Here is a 17,962-nt window from a genome sequence, read left to right on the forward strand (position 1 = left end):
TATTTTGTTACAGATGGAGGTTGATTGGCCTGCTATCCCCTTGCCTAAGATATACATGTTTCATACCGTTGACACGGTCCAGTGCCTAAGTCGTAAGTAGTAAATCTGGCGCCTCAGAAAGAATGACCGGTGATAACATTCCAACTTCTTTAATTCTCGGGTTTACCTTCACGAATTCACGATTTCAACTTCATGAATTCTCGATTTGAATTTCATGAATTCAACATCATGAATTCACGTTTTGAACTTCCCGACTTAACTTCATGAATTCAAGGTTTCATACGTTATCATAGCTACAGTGACTGAGGTTACAAGTTAGCAGGTAGATCTAATGAAAAATATTTAGGGAAGGTGTATATAGAATGTTATTGATCAACCAAGAATCTTGAATTTGTGAAGTTAAAATCATGAAGTTTAAAATATGAATTCACGGAGTTGAATTCGTGAAGTTGAAATCGTAAATTCATGTAGTTGAAATCGTGAATTCGTGAAGTTGAAATCGTGAAATCATGAAGTTGAAATCGTGAAATGTGAAACGTGAAATGACAAAGTTAAAATTGTGAATTCACGAAGCTGAAATGTCCCCCCTAGTCGATATAATTCTGCAATGATATATTTTTAAACTAAGAATATTGTCACTCGGGAGTATTGAATGTATTAAGAGATATGGTAAGGTAATTATTCTAAGTTTATTAAACTTTTCTTATGTTGCCGGCTCGCCACGGCGAGCCGGTATTACGTTAGGATTTTACTGAGAAACAACCTAAAACTCCGAATTCATCCAAAAATTTAATCGAAGCTTGGCTTCCAGCTTTCTACAAAATTTATCTGTCAGGGCCGGAATCCAAAATTATTAAGCCAATCAAATTTAATCTTACATAGCGTCAAAAAACCTTCAATTTTCACGCCATTTTTAAAAAGCAGCAAGTATTGCTTTGAGCGCAAAGATATAATGATGAATAAAATGTTTGTTTTCATGAATTCTTTTCAATAAATCATATTTACACTGACTTTTTATTTAGCGATTTCACCTGTTTTCTCTGTAGTAAGTTTTCGTTTGGTAAATTGATATAAGTGTTCATCTGGTTCTGTGCATTTTTTTCTTTTTCTTTTTTCCGGTCATTTTATCCTTTCCGGTATTTAGGGTGGGGGAAAATCCCGGGATCCGGGACGCCCGGGATCCGGGATAGTATTAGATATAGAGGGAAAAGGAATAAACTATATTTGTGTTGATTATTGTATTGTCGTTGAATCTTTGTACAGGAGATAATCATTATACCAAGCCCTCTAACTATATAATTCCCTTTTATGCTCACTATGAGCAAGTTGTGCTCTGGTGAGCATAAACAGGAATTGGGATCCCTATGCATCTGTTGTCCCTAATGTGTAATTTAGTTTCTCTTTAAATGATATCTATGAAACCAAAGACTGCACATTAACCACACTAAAGAAGTCCTCTTTCATAGTTGTTCATATATTTCTACACATAGGTCAAGGACACGTCTTATATAGAAACACATACGCACACGTTTATACCTTATAAATGCCTAAACCTTAAATATTTGGCATGTGGTATTGCCTTGTTGACCACTTTAAAATTTTGTTCATGTATCTACATCATATTTCACAAACCAAGATGAAGTGGACATAATTTTTATTAAAATGCTTAGGGAAAATATGTTTAAGTCTTATTTACATTTTTTTTACATTTAAACATACCCCTGGAGAAAAATTACGAAGCGAGTCGCCACTAGCTTTTTTAAAAGCTAACCTTGTATGTAAATATGTTATAACCGCCTAGGTAACTTGGCGATGAACATGTATTTGTTTTTGCCAATAAAATATTTGACTTGACTTGACTTGACTTATTAGTTGTATAATTCTTTTATTGAGTATTTTGTGTGTAACAGGACAATTGTTTCAAAGTACTGGTCTGGTGAACAATTAATTTTTTATTGTAAATAATACTAAGGTTTAATACTGCTTAAACCGGTGCTAGGGGGTGTGGATGGTAACTTGCACTTTCCATTTCCGTCCGTATAGGCTAAATCAAACCGAGCCCGCAACATTTTCAATTTTGTCGTTTTGTGAGTTCTTTAGGGATTCTTTATTTCTCTCTATTTTCATATTAAATGTCACGAGTATGCGGTTTGAATCGATCAGGTACTGGAAAAGTGAAAGAAACGCAAGACCTTTGACCAAGTTAAGATTAAGAATATCAACTATTTCAACAATTACTTCTAATATGTTTATTTGATAATCGTTAAATGCAAATGATTAGGATAAGCAAACATTAACAATTAATAGTCACATATGTTGATTCAAATAGATCTACATAACTACGTGTTCGTGAAGTTGGCAGCCTTATATAGCCTGAAGTTTGCAGCCTAAAGAATGTGACATCTACTAGACATACCGAAACAGCCGAAAAATGCATTCGTATAATCACTTTCGGAGAACATTAGAAGCATATTTGATATGAAAAATATCTCTGGGGCACGGAAAAAATAGCTTCGTAGCACGCTACAGTCTAAAGATTGAAGCATAACATCCTGAAAGTGGGAGCCTTGCTGCCTTAAACAAGTGACGTATACTAGACATGCATAATAATTACTTTCTGAGACCATTACAAATATATATGATATGAAAAACAATAAAAACAATATCTCTTTGTCGCGGAAATATATATGTTTCGTAACAGCCTGGCCGTCCATAATCATGCATTTGTATGTGCTTTTGCAAGACCTTTCATAGTGATTTTACTGTATTTTAAATTGTTTCCATATTTATAAAATAAGTCACTAACTTTAAGCTACTAGGCTGTCGACTTTAGGCTGTTAGATTTCCATCGATAGGATGTTAAGATGTTAGGCGGCCTCTGCCAACGTTAGGCTTCCAGGGCGCTAAGGCAAATTCCTAAGGCCCAGGTCGTCAGCTATTGAGGCTTCCTCTTCGAACTGCGAGACAATTTGCCTCCTTAGTCAACAAGGCCATCAAACTTCCACCTCAGACAGCCAGACCGTTAGGCTGTCTCTTCTGCCAATTTTACAGACATGATTATACAAAACTATTTACAAAATAATGCCAATTTTGCAGTTTCATACAAAAAGTATACAATTGTATAATTATCAATATTTACATGCATAAGTTCAGCTAAAATCCAACGCAAAACAATATACATTATTAACAAGATGAGTATTATCGTCGCCAAAATTGAAACGCAGTTCCATATATAATAAATTCACTGCTTTCAAACAGACAAAATTAGTCTTCAGTAGGCAGATTTAATTAATTTGATACAACAATAAAACTTGAGTTCAACCTTGCGACATTTAACGGTAGTGTTGCGACATTTAACGGTAAGGGAAATTCGTGCGACATTTAACGTTAACATTGCGACATTTAACGGCAAATGATTTTGCGATAATTAGCGGCGGTTGCGACATTTAGCGGTATTGGTGCGACATTTAGCGGCAATGGTGCGACATTAAGCGGCGTTGCGACATTTAACGGCGCCACATTGACTGCATCAGTTCTTTGAATTTTACTTGGAATTAGGCTTCTCCTTCTAAAACAGAAGAAAGGGCATTTTAACATATAGTGGAATTCATCGGCAATATCATTTTGATTACATAAAGTGCATTTCCTTTGACCATGTTCTACAAAAGACTTGCGCCATCTGCCAGTTTGAAAAAAGTGTCACAGTTAAATCGTATACATATACATGCACAGTAAGTTAACTGGAGTGTAGGCATCAGTTACCCGCACTCCAAATCATTCCCGTTGAGAAATAAAGTTGATTTCTATAGTGGCTGATTTGGAACGTTTTTGTGCGCCGTCTTGTAGCTAGCGAAGCACGCTAAACGTCGTGTGTCGTGTGGCGTGTTGTCGCGATGTCGCTCAAATCAAAGGATTGGCTTATAAGCCAAGCGACAAGGCTTGTCGCTATCGACAACGCAACGCGCAGTGTTCCAAATCAGCCACCATACATTATAAGCTATATCATTCTCGTAAATGAAATACATGGAAAAATATATAAAATAATGATTATTAATAAATTAAAAAAAATATAAAAAAATAAAAATTAAAAAGTAAAACAAAAATAGAATAATTTAATTCAAAGGCCTAATAAAAGTTTCACCCGTTGTGGGAATTGAGCTTACGACCTTCCGCATGCGAAACAAGGACCTTAACCACTACTCTAAGTAGTAGATATAAGCCGAAAACTGTCCAATATGTAAAATATTGAATTTCATGAGGCGCGTAGCGCCGAAGGGAATTCAATATTTTACTTATTGGTCAGTTTGAGGCTTATATCTTACTTAGATTACTACTTTTACTATCAAATATCATGTTATCTATCGAAAAATTAGAAATAATGTATTTTTGCTCTAGTAATTACGATATAAATGTTTTAGCAATTATCTTTTTTCTTACTTGCAAAACCCTATAGGTAGCCTCTTGAATGACAAAATGTCCGTTGCATAAAATTTTCGTGTTTTGAAATATGACCAATTATGTACATGAACACAATGATAAACACAAAATATACCAGTTACACAAATTGTTGGACTTACAAACATACAGTATACATTAATTTACATTTGGAACTTTTACAAGAAATAGTAATATCAAATGTTTTCAAATTTGTGTTGAATCTCGGATATTCTAAATTATTGACTGAAACAATGTATGACTTTTAAGAAGGATTTATTTTTACTATACAGTGTACTACAACTATCACGGGTGTAAAATGTTGTGCCATTAGTATAAATTTTGGATATGAACGCAACAAAATGATATTTCCTTATTTTTGAATTGATATTTGTCATACCACAGGAGTCTGGTATCGTGTCTTTACATAAGCAGTCAAATATAACCGCTTTTGGTTTAAATAGATGAATTCATTTTCTCTATTGTATTTATTTGACAAGCTGACCATTACCCTTATTTGAAAAGTTGACTTAACTGAAACATTACGTACATACAAATTAATAAAGCAAATCAAGTATGATTGTCAACTAAACGTATATTTAAAAAAGAAAGAAAAAAAAACGGAAAATAGGCAAGAAATTAAACAATCCCATAAAATCATATCCTAACTGACCCCCGCTATCTTTAACGCAGTGATATGATGTTAAGAGCTTGAAAATCGAAAATCAGTAGGCTTGGAATAATAATTCGTTAAATAAGCCAGATAACAATTATTGGACACTATTGGACAGTTTTCGGCTTATATCTACTACATATATTATCTTTCAAATGTTTTTCCTGTTGGTGCGTTTTCGTATATGGCTTTATCCTGCCACCCCTGTGTACTTATAAATAAAGATTTTCCATTCTCGATCATATTTGAATCGATACCGTTATGCCGGATTCCGATGATTGCCGATAAAAGGTCATTGAATATTCAAATGTCTCGGGCCAATATTGCCCAACAATATTTCAATAACGAAAAGGTCAGAGTTGAGAAGCACGGCGGAATATGCCGAATTTTCCCGCTTCACAGATTACAGACCACGTGATTGATCATTTGAGCTAACAGGTCATTTTGGGTGGGAAACTCGCGCCGAGAAGACGTTCTTCGTGAATAGAGTAAGTGTGATGATCTTTTACAACTTTTGTATTTGATCGTTTATATTGTTCTTGATGTATGCTATTTTTTATGTACTCGCGCTTTATAAAATATCTTTAAATATGTATGTTATCCCTGTAGTTAGTTATGAGTTGAGTTGAAGTTATTGTTGATGGTTCTTATAAAATGTGATTTGGCCAGACTACGTGATGCGCCCGCGGTTTTGTTGATATACTCGTGATTTATAAATTATCTTTATGTAAGAAATCCTTGTACCCCCTTTAGTAAATAATGTGTAGAGTTGACGTTATATATATATACTCGCGATTTATAAAAAAAATCTTTATGTAAGTTATCCCTGTACCCCCTGTTGTAAGTGATGTATTGAGTTAAAGTTACTGTTGATGGTTGTTGTTATTAAAATGTGATTTCGCCAGACTACGTGATGCGCCCGCGGTTTTGTTGATATACTCGCGATTTATAAAAAAAATCTTTATGTAAGTTATCCCTGTACCCCATGTAGTAAGTGATGTGTTGAGTTGAAGTTATTGTTGATGGTTGTTGTAATAAAATATGATTTGGCCAGACTTCGTGATGCGCCCGCGGTTTTGTTGATATACTCGCGATTTATAAAAAAAGTCTTTTATGTAAGTAATCCTTGTACCCCCTGCAGTTAGTTATGTATTGAGTTGAAGTTATTGTTGATGGTTGTTGTTATAAAATGTGATTTGGTCAAACTACGTGATGGGCTCGCGGTTTTGTTGATATACTCGTGATATATAAAAAAAATCTTTATGTAAGTTATCCCTGTACCCCATGTAGTAAGTGATGTGTTGAGTTGAAGTTATTGTTGATGGTTGTTGTAATAAAATGTGATTTGGCCAGACTACGTAATTCGTCCGCGGTTTTGTTGATTTACTCGCGATTTATAAAAAAAATCTTTATGTAAGTTATCCCTGTACCCCATGTAGTAAGTGATGTGTTGAGTTGAAGTTATTGTTGATGGTTGTTGTAATAAAATGTGATTTGGCCAGACTACGTGATGCGACCGCGGTTTTGTTGATATACTCGCGATATATAAAAAAACATCTTTATGTAAGTTATCCCTGTACCCCCTGTAGTTAGTTATGTATTGAGTTGAAGTTATTGTTGATGGTTGTTGTTATAAAATGTGATTTGGCCAGACTACATGATGCGTCCGCGGTTTTGTTGATATACTCGCGACTTATAAAAAATCGTTATGTAAGTTATCCCTGTACCCCCTGTAGTTAGTTATGTATTGAGTTGAAGTTTTTATGCTCCCCGAAAAATTTCGGGGGAGCATATAGTCGGCGCCTTGTCCGCCTGTCCGTCCGTCTGTCCGTCTGTCCGTCCGTTGTCTTGTCCGGAGCATAACTTGAAAACCCTTGGAGATAATTTGTTGAAACTTCATACAGTGGTAGAGGGCATCGAGGGGGAGTGCAGTGTCAAAGAACCATAACTCTATTTTGCCCAGTTTTTGAATTATCTCCCCTTATAGAAAAATCTTGTCCGGGGCATAACTCTAAAACTATAAGAGATATCAACATGAAACTTTGTAGGTGAATAGATCTCAATGGGTAGATGTGCAATGCATAAGAACAATAACTCTTTTTTCCTAATTTTGGAGTTATTGCCCTTTGTTAATTTTAATACTTTGAACTTTGTCCGGAACATAACTTGAAAACCCTTGAGATAATTTGTTGAAACTTCATACAGTGGTAGAGGGCATCGAGGGGGAGTGCAGTGTCAAAGAACCATAACTCTATTTTACCCAGTTTTTTGAATTATCTCCCCTTATAGAAAAATCTTGTCCGGGGCATAACTCTAAAACTATAAGAGATATCAACATGAAACTTTGTAGGTGAATAGATCTCAATGCGTAGATGTGCAGTGCATAAGAACAATAACTCTTTTTATCCTAATTTTGGAGTTATTGCCCTTTGTTTATTTTAATACTTTGAACTTTGTCCGGAACATAACTTGAAAACCCTTGGAGATAATTTGTTGAAACTTCATACAGTGGTAGAGGGCATCGAGGGGGAGTGCAGTGTCAAAGAACCATAACTCTATTTTGCCCGGTTTTTGAATTACCTCCCCTTGTAGAAAATCTTGTCCGGGGCATAACTCTAAAACTATAAGAGATATCAACATGAAACTTTGTAGGTGAATAGATCTCAATGGATAGATGTGCAGTGCAACAGAACCATAACTCTGTTAAGCCTTATTTTTGAATAATCTCCCCTTTTAGAAAAATCTTGTCCATGACATAGCTGTAAAACTATAAGAGATATCAATATGAAACTTTGTAGGTAGATAAATCTCAATGGGTAGATGTTCAGTGCACAAGAATCATAACTCTACCTTGCCTAATTCTGGAGTTATTGCCCTTTGTTTATTTTTACTTTTTGAATTGTCCAGGACATCATAAGAGATATCATCAAGAAACTTTGTAAGTTGATAGATCACATTGATTAGAAGTGCAGTGCAAAAAACTGTAACAGCCTTGCCTAATTTTGGAATTATTGCACTTTGAACTTTTTCCACGGACATAACTCTGAAACTACAAGAGGTGTACTTTCCTGTGTCCAAAACCTATTCGGGGAGCATCACCCGGCTCAAACCGGGCTCTTGTTGTTGATGGTTGTTGTTATAAAATGTGATTTGGTCAAACTACGTGATGCGCCCGCGGTTTTGTTGATATACTCGCGATATATAAAAAAAACATCTTTATGTAAGTTATCCCTGTACCCCATGTAGTAAGTGATGTGTTGAGTTGAAGTTATTGTTGATGGTTGTTGTTATAAAATGTGATTTGGCCAGACTACATGATGCGTCCGCGGTTTTGTTGATATTCTCGCGATTTATAAAAAAGCATTATGTAAGTTATCCCTGTACCCCCTGTAGTTGGTTATGTGTTGAGTTGAAGTTATTGTTGATGGTTGTTGTTATAAAATATGATTCTGGCCAGACTACTTGATGTGCCCGCGGTTTTTTATATACTCGTGATTTATAAGAAATCTTCATGTATGTTATCCCTCTAGTTAGTAATGTGTAGAGTTGAAGATATTGTTGATTGTTGTTGTCATAAAATGTGATTATGGCGGGCTACGTGATGCGCTTGCCTTTGTTTTTTTTTATATATACTCACGATTTATAAAAAATCTTTATGTATGTTATCCCTTTAGAATAGAAGTTGTAAAATGTGATTCTGGCCAGGCTAAGTGATGCGCCCGCGGTTTTTGATATACTCACGATTTATAAAAAAACTTTATATATGTTATTCAAGTACTTAGTTATGTGTTGAGTTGAAGTTATTGTTAATGCTTGTTATAAAATGTGAATCTGGCCAGGCTACGTGATGCGCCCGCGTTTTTTTTTTTTTTTTTTTTTTTTTTATATATATATACTCGCGATTTAGAAAAAATCTTTATGTAATTTATCCCTGTACCCCCTGTAGTTAGTAATGTGTTGAGTAAAAGTTATGGTTGATGGTTGTTGTTATAAAATGTGATTCTGGCCAGGCTACGTGATGCGCCCGTGGTTTTTTGATATACTCATACTCGAGTATTGTATTTGACATGTATTTGTATCTTTTTCACCAATAAAATAATCATATGTTTTTTTTTTTTATTTTTGTTTTATGCTTCATATCTTCTTTAGACCTCTTGCTTCATGTTTAACCTACTCTTTTTATGATATGACTTGTGTATTAAGAATTTCTGTACTATGATTATGTTTATGTAAATAATAAATTAGATTTTGAAATGCCTGTATTTGTTTGCTCTAAGACCTATATTTTTGTTTTACAGATCTACTTGCCAGGTTCTTAAACTGTTTGTTTTTTTCCCCTATTCTAATGTTTTGTGTATTTTTTGTGTTTTTGGAAACCCCCTGGAAAGAAGATGTTGGCGTTCTAGCGGATATTGTGGCGGAGAGGTGATGATGTGGATAGCTGCATGTGTATAATTGGTTGGAAACTGGCATGATGGAGCAATAAGGTATTTAACAATATTTTACTTTAAGGATTTTTGTATGCAAAGTATCATCTATTTACGAGATAAAAACATTCAGCTAGTTCAACAAACAGTTGATAGGAATTGTCTATTGGAGATAGTCTTTTAGCTAGCTAGACTGGAAGGTAAGTGGTTCTACTAGGCATGAACTTGCCCTACCCTGAAACTCATTTGACGGCCTTTATCTGCCATATAATACAGAATGGGCCTTCATATAATATAAAACCAATGAAACATTGATAATTACCTGCTTACTTGAAAAGTAATTTGTAAAGACATGATAAATATTAACACTATAAGATTAGAATGTTATTTTGTAAACCCTGGTGATATTTCAGACCATGAAGGAGTGATGAAGCGGAAGTGGATAAGACTATCAGTTCTTCGAGAGTCCCAGTGCCTATATACTCGCAAGAAGGATATGGTATGGAATAGCTTAGTACATCTATGTGCTGGTAGATTTGTACAACAATAAGTTGTTCCAGTGTGAAGAAAGATGCGTGTCATAAGGTAAACCTTGTTCTTTGATTCTATAGTAAATCATAATAAAGATAATGAATCATAATAAAATCAAAATACAACTTTAGTTGAAATCCTGTGCAATTTGAGCCAAATGAATATAGAGGTGAGTGTCCTGTCGGCCATTTTGGGGACTAGGGTTCCATTCCCTGTCTATGTTTACTTACAAAATATAATTTTATTATATTACTTATGAATAAAGTATACATTTGATAGGCATTGTCAGTTGTAGTTGTCTAACAGGCTAACTTTTGGTAGGTAGGTGGGTCTGTAACTTTTTGTGTTGCCTCTACAGAGTAGTGGTGACATATAGGGATCGCTTCTACCCGTGGTTTGTCTGTCCGTGCAAAACAAATGGGTGACTAGGAAAACAATAGGTATTGGTACATTTTCTCCGATTCTTTTTATTCTGTTTTACTTGTGTGTCTTCTTTTAAGCCTTGTGTGACTGAAACATCAAAGGAAAGTCACGTAAGTACTTCCGTCTGTCTGTCCGGACTACTAAAAAACTACTGGTGCAATTTCATCTAAACTTTAAAAGAAAGATCAGTTACAAGTCTAGTTGTGCATCTCGTCAACATTTTTGGGTTCAATCATATTTGTCAGAGAAATGGCCCTTCAATGATTTTAATTTTTAGCTCGACTATACGAAGTATTAATATAACAATATTTTTAAATTTTGTAATAAGCTAATTTTGAATCGAATCAAAGAAGTATGCATATCTGTTTTTTATTTACTTTTCCTAAATTTTGATAGATTTTTGAAGAAAGTAAAATATCTGGATGTGTGCAGTTTTAACTTCTAGCATGTCCCAAGCCATGGTAAAAGCAGAGGGGGAGAAATGAATCTTGTATTTGTATTATCAATGTTATTTTACATATCACTAAACATTTTTACATTTTTGATTGCATTGTTCGCCATTTTCTTGATGTCTGAAGTGATAGAGAATAATTAATAGGTTGGTGCCTTGGATCTGGCGAGGCGGAGGAATTTATTGGGTGAGCCTTTGGTCAGATAGTTCTCCATCCATAGGACCAATCATTCTATTTATCCTGTTATCGATTTTTTCTGTTATCGACTAGTTCTTATCATTCTGATATATTTTACAAGCAAAATTGTCAAACCAGTCTTTTTAGTGATTTTAAGTCATTTTTACTTGTTTTGCCGCATAACGTCATGCGTTCTTTTTCAAGACGTCATCATATGACGTCACAGTACCAATGTTGAAATTTAGTTCCGTAAATTTTTTCGAATTTGTTACATTTTCACACAATGTATGCAGTCATTTACTTGCTTCTCCTATAGAAGCAAAATTTACGTACATGACAGAATTTATTCCTGTTGATAATTCAATTTAGTGTTGTTTTTTTATTCATCAGAACAGCTCATGCCTTAGATTGGTAAAATAAGAACCATAAGGAATAGAAAATTGACAATATTTTGACAAATCTTTTAGAAATGTGTTATCATATGAAAAAGAAACATTTAAGTGTGTGTGTTTTTTGTTGATGTTTTTTTTCTTATGTACTAAATAGTTGAAATGATTCTGAAAAATCCTTTAAATAAGTTTTAAAAAAGAATTTTCAGGATAAAATTATGATAATTATGAATTATGGCCAGTTTTTTCTTCTTTTATAATAGACCTAAATTTGGCTATTTGAAAACTATATATAGATGCAAAAAAGTAGGAAGAATGTTAATCTTTTAATAACAAACCATGGTAAGTTTTAAGCTCTTGTAGTTTAATTGTCAAAATGCCTCTTTATTGTATCACATACATAAGATCGAGGAGTTCTGAGTTCAAATCTCAGCAAGAGTTCTTATTTGCTGATTCATGGTTTGTAAAATAAAAATAGGGCTATGAATTTTTATGTCTATATTAAAGTTTTTGTTTTATAAGTCATTGTTTTTTATTTGACAGTTATTAAAATCAAGGTTTTTTAAACTTGATTAGAACTCTGACAGTATGATTTTTTAAAAAAAAAAACTATTCTTATTTAATGAAATTTTCCGAGAATCTATCATAGTTTAAAGCGCCTTGACGAGTAAAATATCACTTGTCACAATGTCCAAACGTAAATAGTGTTTGACAAATGGTAAAAATGTACTAAATTTTCTGTACGTTTTCTAACTTTGACATCTGCTTACTCAACTGCCGGCATATAATATGATAATATCTGCTAATCGTGAAAGTCGCTCATATCTAACACCTGACCGCGGATCGGCAAACCTGTGAGGAATACTAAATAATGAAGGAGTACTATACGAATGCTAAATGCAAGATTTCAAAATGGCCCAAAACATTTCCCATTTCGAATAAGACCAAGCTTGTCTATCGATTTTCGTGTTGACTGTGTATTTCATACTGTGCATGTTTTTCTGTTATTTGTCTTGATATTCAATCAATATTTCAGGTTTGAAATGAATATTTGTGATGGTTTTAGGGGAAAATATAAAAAGGGAGAAATGCCTTTCAAGATCATCTTAATTCCTTTAGAAATGCATTTTACTTTTATAAAAAATAATTATTTTATGTTTTAAGTGAATATGTTTGAATTTTTGAGCAATCAGCCGTAACCAAAGTTAATCAAGGCGAAAACATAATCGAAAACATAATCAAAAAGGTTAACCAACACCGACACGTTTAGTTTTTCATTAATGAAAAAAATCATTTCTCGGGAGTAAATAGCTGTCATTTGGTCACGGAGGCCCCTCATACAGTTTGGTATAAATGCAAATATTGTGTTTAACAATAGCTGAAAGTAATGACATATGATATACAATCATATCAAACATCAAACACATATCAGTTTCCGCCGCCTAATTCCCTTAAGGTAGAACGCGACACTTTGCGAACCTTCGAGTAGCGTCTTGAAAATTGGCATGCACAAAATTGACCATTTTCTGATTGGATTTCGTTGATTTTATTTCAATAGTTTCAGCCAATTTTTGTACACACGACGTCAAAGTTGACCATCAAAACCCGTTTTTGAACATGACGTCGTTGCGTATCCTTGGCAACTGTTTCGGGTATTTCAACGCCATTGGCAAAAAAAAATATCTTAAATCCTACAGCATTCGACGGAAATTACTTTTTCCTTAAAGTTGATATAAAATTTATCGTTTTACGCCGAAAATTGTTTGAGTAATGGAAAGAAAATTGTCAATTTTGTGTAAAATTTGACGTTCAGTTTAGCCGCATTTTTAGGCTTAAAATCGGCTTATTAAAAAATTCCTGAAATAAATTTTTGATTTTTTTTCTATAAATGTCCTTTAAAATGTATACTTAGTCAAAATAACAAAAAAAATAGGGGGTCACCGACTCAATTTTTTCGGTACACGTGATTTTATTTCCCCCACCCCTTTGGATAAAAGGCACGCTATCACGGGGCGTTTGGTTTTTTTATGTTATTGAAACGATCGCCCTGTGTCAAAATCCCGCTTTTTACGGCATTTTACGCTATTATGACCACTGCAGAAAATATATTGATACAATAAAGTGTACGAAATTCCGTATATTATGGATGGACAGGTAAAAATCATTCGGAACTGCCTCGGCTATTATCTATAATATTAACCTCGGAAACAATACGGATTGAAAGTAGTTCTACCACGTGGTTTACAAATGTAAACAGAAACAGAGATGATGTAAAACGAATGTAAATATTTGACATCTAATGTCTGTTTCGGTACTCTTATGCTGAAAAATATGTCAGACAACAATTTGTAATTTAAATATGCCCACCGATGTTCAGTTTTAATCAAATCCGACTAAATGTCAAAAGGTTGGTTTTTTGTACTTTCGGTTTCTACAGCCATATTAGTAAATATAGAAATAATGCTTTGTTTACTTTTGTACCTATGAATTCACTTATTTTAGGTGGTCTTTTACTACATATATTGGAAATAAACTTGTCAACAACTCCAAGCATTAAATTACTATTTGTTTACATATTTAGTTTCTTAGCGTAGGTTAGACCGGAATACCGCTATTGTGTTCGAGGTCCTTATCCGAAGACTGACGGAAAGGGCCGAGTAGTTGCGATTGGGTAAAAATAAGTGAAATTTGATGTACGGGACCGTATATCATGCAATACGTATGTGATCCGTACACTCGTAATATGCGGGAACTTTGAATGAAGTCCGTATTTACTAACATGCGTATTTTTTTTTAATTACACGGTCAGATATTACCAAAATATGATTTTTTTTTTATTCTTGTAAAAACAGATTTTGTATATAAAACAGAATAAAGATGTTCTTCAGAATTACCCACTTTCTACAAGAGGAAAGAAATAAAAGTCTGATCTGACATTTGTCAGAATAACATTAAATAGTAAAATTTTGAGTAAAATGTAATATTTCTCGGTTTTATTAACATGTCAGTTGCATACTGGTTAAATAGTTAGTGAAACATCGACAGATCCTCTACAGTGGCCGTAGCATGTACAGACAAAAAAAAAAGACAATATATATTGAAATATCTTTATTTTGTATAAAGATTTACAACGCAACACTCCTTTTTGTGCCGTATATAACTCAGGGCCGCCGGTTTGCGTATATCTTCTGCTAAAATTCGCAGACGTGTATTTACAGCGTTTCATTACATTTCATGTTCAAAGTACTGTTTCTAATTTTTCCTGTTCAAAATAAATTCTACCATAAATTTGGCTATACAGTGAATAATGAATATTTGCAAAGGCCGATTTGAAAGTAATGTGTTTAATACAGCGTTTATGGTGACTCTTCAATTAATCGTTATTTTTAACATTATGATATTCTAAAATGATAAGCAAAACGAGAGATTATGTGTTACAAATGTTTATCTAATTGTAGAATCGAACGTGCTACATCTGTAATCAAACACCCACTGAGCTAACGTTTCAAGCATGACTGTTGCTTCTGACTGAATTTCATTTATGAACCGTATATTTTAATTTGTAATATTTCGCCAATTCTGTCAAATTGTTGCAATAGTTTTTGATTACAAATGAAATTCAAATTCTGGTTTTTAATAGGTGAAATAAAATACATATCACTCACATTATATCACTCATAGTGTGGGTAACGCAAAATGTATAGATTTGCAGAATTTCTTGTAGACTACGTATTAATTTATGATCAAATTTCCGTAAATTTCTAAATTTACATAAAAAAATATATAGTTGCTTTTTGTTCCTTATGGCGTATTTCTCGATTCAAGTTTATTAATCTTATTGTATTACAATATCAAAAAGGAACACCGCAATGATAACTCTCAGCTGTATTTATTTTTGTTTGCGCAGCGTACGCGTTGCCGTTGTTCAAACGCCTGACGTCATTTTCTTTACATGCGTCTGTTTACAATTCCTTATGAAGTTATTAATCATGCTTATAAAACAAGAAAAAAATCGTTTATTTTTCGTACAATTTTAAGAATTTGCAATAGAACATTAGTGTTGTTGTTTAATATGTATTAGTAATACTTTAGAACAATTCTCCTGATAAGCTGAACATTATTGCCGCACTTTGAAGTCTCAAACGTATCTGCATACGTTGAATATCTACAAAATTACTCACGAGGTGGGGGAAATAAAATCACGTGTACCGAAAAAATTGAGTCGGTGACCCCCTAATTTTTTTAGTTATTTTGACTAAATATTCATTTTAAAGGACGTTTAAAGAAAAAAATCAAAAATTTATTTCAGGAATTTTTTAATAAGCCGCTTTAAAGCCGAAGATTGCGGCTAAACTGAACGTCAAATTTTACACAAAATTGACAATTTTCTTTTAATTACTCAAACAATTTTCGGCGTAAAACAATAAATTTTATATCTGCTTAAAGGAAAAAATGATTTCCATCGAATGTTGTAGGATTTAAGATATTTTGTCCGCCAATGGCGTTGAAATACCCGTAACAGTTGCCAGGATACGCAACGACGTCATGTTCAAAAACGGGTTTTGATGGTCAACTTTGACGTCGTGTGTACAAAAATTGGCTGAAACTATTGAAATAAAATCAACGAAATACAAGCAGAAATATGGTCAATTTTGTGCATGCCAATTTTCAAGACGCTACTCGAAAGTTCGCAAAGTGTCGCGTTCTACCTTAAGTATGCAAGTCATAAGTGATTGCATTTGGAAACCCGTTGAACATTTCAAAACAAGGCAATGTCAAAACCAAAGTTAACCATTTTTTACGTCCCCGCGAGGGATTTGACATTATTGGAAGATAGATAACAACCGCATGTACATTAATTATTAGAGCAACCTGATTAATAAAATCAGCTCCTAACTAACGAAACGCTACAAGTAAACATAAGATTTGAACTTTTATCATGTTGAAATTAACTGTACATTGTAGTCTATTGAATTTAAATGCATTGACTGCGGTTGAATTAACAAACATATTGATTCCGGTGGAAACCGAACTAGACACGGTTTCAACACGGTCCATCCCGACCATCGTCGTTTTGGCCACGGTAATGCTATTGGTGATGCCGGTACTGTGCCGGTGACGCCCTGGTAATGTACCAATGCTTCCTGTTAAAGTTTATGAGAATAAAACTGACTGACCGCGTTGATATCAGCCATTTGGTAAAAAGACAGCAGAGATGCCATCCGAAGGAAAGGGGATGGAAATTGTCTACAACACATTCAGAGGTTGAGGTACCTGACGCTGAAAATGCACCAGCTTAAGAATTTTTTCTTTTCTCATTTAACAAATTGTTCATGCTCGTGTTCCTTCTCTAAACAAAATGATCCAAAGTAGCACTTCAAGTTTATATATTCCTGTTCTTTAAATTTCCTGTATCGGCATGAGGTCGTTACACCACCGTCTATCATCGTTGTATAACCGTACTTGTCTGCAATATCCGGGACATTACCGGAGCGTTGTTGCCAGTGACCTCAATGTACCCTGGCTCTACCGTAGCTCTGCCTGTTTTACCGTGGCAACATCGTGTCATCACCGGGACTTTGCCGTTTGGACATTGATTGACACGCATCCCGGTTTACTACGATTTGTCACGGTATGGATGCAGTATAGATACGGTGGTTTCCCGGCAATTCCCTGTTCCAAGCCGATAGAACACGGATTTGGGCTTCCTCTCGGTGAGTGCCGGTGAGCCCCGGTTGTAGACAACCGTGGTGATCTCTCAGTTTGTTCCGGTTCACCATGGTTTGTCCCTTTACTTCACGGAATTTCAACGACCCAACGCCGGTTTACCACGGTTGATTAAACCGTGGCAAACCGGGACACCAAACCGGGACTGTGTAAATGGGGCTTAAACCGCCCTAGTATGACTGTATTACTATTAGTACTAGCAAGAAAAAAAAGGTCTTCAAATCAATGAAATTACTTAAACCGAATTCTGATCGCGACAATATCATAATACTTTTAAGATGTTGTCAATCAGGGTTATAAATGAAAAAGGGAGACAAAAGAAAAATACTTATCTATTGAGACTTGAATTTCAATTGTATCTTTCTAGAATACGCTTTCTAGCGTCAATATTACATTATAAAGCAGCTCAAATCCACGATATTTAGGTTCATAAAAGAAAACAATTTAAACAAAGATACTTTTTGTTTAATGGCAATTACATTAAAAATAACTATGAGAGCGTTTTAAATTAAAATACTACTACTTTTAATCATGATTTTAACATGAATTAATATCTTGCGACATTTAACGGTAGTGTTGAGACATTTATCGGTAGCGGAAATTCGTGCGACATTAAACGTTAACATTGCGACATTTAACGGCAAATGATTTGCGACATTTAGCGGCAGTTGCGACATTTAGCGGTACTTGTGCGACATTTAGCGGTACTGGTGCGACATTTAGCGGTAA

The sequence above is a fragment of the Ruditapes philippinarum genome, unplaced genomic scaffold (genome assembly GCF_026571515.1).
Source record: "Ruditapes philippinarum isolate M1 unplaced genomic scaffold, ASM2657151v2 ctg511_1_1_1_1, whole genome shotgun sequence".
Lineage (NCBI taxonomy): Eukaryota > Metazoa > Mollusca > Bivalvia > Venerida > Veneridae > Ruditapes > Ruditapes philippinarum.